This window comes from Cyprinodon variegatus, unplaced genomic scaffold, assembly GCF_000732505.1.
Source record: "Cyprinodon variegatus isolate N-32 unplaced genomic scaffold, C_variegatus-1.0 Scaffold596, whole genome shotgun sequence".
NCBI lineage: Eukaryota > Metazoa > Chordata > Actinopteri > Cyprinodontiformes > Cyprinodontidae > Cyprinodon > Cyprinodon variegatus.
The window spans coordinates 497,456-500,225 of NW_015151049.1; positions in this window are offsets into that span (position 1 = coordinate 497,456).

Below are 2,770 nucleotides of genomic sequence, written 5' to 3' on the forward strand. Positions count from 1 at the left end.
ACATAGATGCTGCTAAAAATAATTGAAGGATGGGTTGGGAAGAAGTCGACCCGTGGATGCAGGACTCTTTAAATCATTCCAAAATAGATCCGGAAGAGGAGAAGGAGAGGAGAGGAGGGAAGGCGGAAGGGTGCTAGGCCTTGCCTTGAAATGCAGAGCCTGACTGGAATACTAATGTGTCTGAATTTATGCATCTCCTCAGTCTGCAGCCCTGAGAGAGGGGGGTGGGGGAGACGCAGAGAGAGGGTGTGAGGGTGGAGGTGAAAGAGGGCGGTTATGTAGAAGAAGAGAAAAGTAAAAGCATGGCTGATTGATTCCATCCATCTGTTTTAGTTTGAATTAATCCAGGATTTGTCAGGCTGGAAGAAGAGGGAGGCAAACCAAAACAAGCTGACCCTGGAAGGCAGAGGAGCAGCCAAGGTCCAGGGCAGCACTGCAGTAGCCTTCAGCCTCTTCCTTCTCCAACACAGCCTGGCTCAGCTGAAAGAGAGAAAACCAACCATCAGAACAATGGGTTTAAAAAGCAACCAGCTCTCCATGTGAATCACTCACCAGAGGAAAAATGATTGACTGGAAGAACCGTGAGGAAAACAAGAACAGGTGAAAGATGAAAGCATGAAACCTTCAGCTCATTATCTGCTTTCTTGGAGTTTTATGACTCAGCTCTGCTCTCCAGCTGATAATTGAACCTGAATCAGATGTTCAGGAAGGACAGCAGCAGCAGAGAGGCGGAGCTGTTTAAACTCAATCCTGCATCTTATTGGAGCATCTAGTTTACTAAGCAGAGCTGCTACCTGCTGAAAACTTTGCTTTTTTCCAATAAACGTCTGATCTGAGCTAAAGAGACGCAGAAACATCAACAGGAGCCAACAGAAAGTAATGTTTACAGTAAAACTAGGAGGTCAAAGGAAGGACAACTACATCCAGCTTCTATTGAATTAGAGGCTAATCACAGAGTCTGCTTTCTGAGAGTCAGCTGGGAGCTTCTAAACTCTTCAACCAGTCATTAAACATTTTCTATAAAGCTAATAAATCCATTTTCATATCAGCTTCTCCTATTAGGTCATGATAAGCAGCCATTATATCTCTGAAAGCAGCAGTCTGGGTTAGTCTGGTTTCCTTCTATTTTACTGCGAAGTATAAGAGGTATTAAAAATAATTAAAGAAATAAATATATTAGATAAATAAATATAATTAATTGATTTAAAAGATTGTTTACATAGGGTCTGATTGTTAAGATTCAAAGGATGGTTTCTGCAGCATTCCGTGGCCACCAGGGGGCTCCCATGAGCTAAAATAAAACCTTTATATTATTAGTTTCCTTATTCCAGATTGTGTGTTTTGTTTTCTTCCAAAGTTTTCTAAATAATTCATTTTAAAGAATTATAATTCCAGGAGACGCATATTGGGATTTATTGATTAATAAATGATATCAATCAGGGTCTTCTCCATAGTTTGATTTGGTTCTGCAACATTTAACCTAAAACTGTTTGTTTATTCCCTTTAAATAACAGAGGTTAAAAAAAAAATCAATTTATATGAAATTAAAGAAAAATAAGAAGTTTAACTAATTCCAGTGTTAAATCATTCAGGCATTAGAGAATAAAACAGACATGTTATTTTAAATGAAAAAACTCCTCATGTCTGGAAAAGCTCAGCTGTTAAACGTCCAACAGCATGAACTCTCCAAACCTAAAAATTACAGCTTTTCCTTTCAGCTCAGACAGTAAAACCTTTATGGGGAAGAAATCCTTGTTTTTCTACATTTAACTGAGGTCTAATATGACGCCTTAATTCAATTAAGATTCATGTATTCGTTATAAATCACCTGCTTAGAGTGCATGAACATGAGACTTTCACACTTGTTGCTAAGCGTGATGAATTCACTTTGTCTGCAAATCCTCATCCTGATTTTCTCTCTAAATGTTCAGAGAATAAAATCAGCTTCATGCTGAATAAAACCAAACTTGGAAAGTGAGCCGAGGGCAGAGGAGCTGGTTTGGTATTTCTAATGCATCAGCAGAGACTTGGCTCTGCAGCAAGTGCTGCTGAAAGACAGGAGAGGAAGCAGTGTGTGTGTGTGTGTGTGTGGGGGGGTTACCTCACGTCCTCAGTTTGCATCGTTTGATGAGGCAAAGCAGCTTTAGGGTCAGAGAAATAGACACAGATCACAGTAAAAATAAAAGGGAAACCAGTTGGAAAGCTGAGATTCTCCACATTCAACCACCGAGTTCATTTTATGACAGCGAGCATCAAAGCATAACTTTATCACTGCTGTCCAGAAAACACCTTTTATTTTCCAGAATAAAACTTTGAGTCATGTTTGAACTGATGCAGCTCGCGCTGTGTTTCACTCACCCCATTTATATACTCAGAAACTGGAAGCTGTTAGCTTTCAGATGATGAATCAGATGTGGGCTAACTGTCCCTCACTTATTTGCTTTTCATTTCCCAAAATAAGGAGGATGTTCAGAGGTTTTCATGTTGCCCACATTATTTTCCTGTTACCATCCTGTGTGGATTGTTTGCCATTTGTTGGCCATAAATTTAAAATAAGAATAAGAAAATAAAACAATAATTCCTTTATAATAATAGGCTACGTCAGACCCGTAGGCGTAGCTTAGACACCTCTGCTCCTCAGCAGCAACCGTGTAGACTGCATCGGCACAGACTGCCAAGAAACTATGATGCAAAAGTAGAAGATAACTCAGAGCTGCTGTTCCACAAAAAGGAGAAATATCACTTTATGAATTCAGCAGAGCAGCAGGAA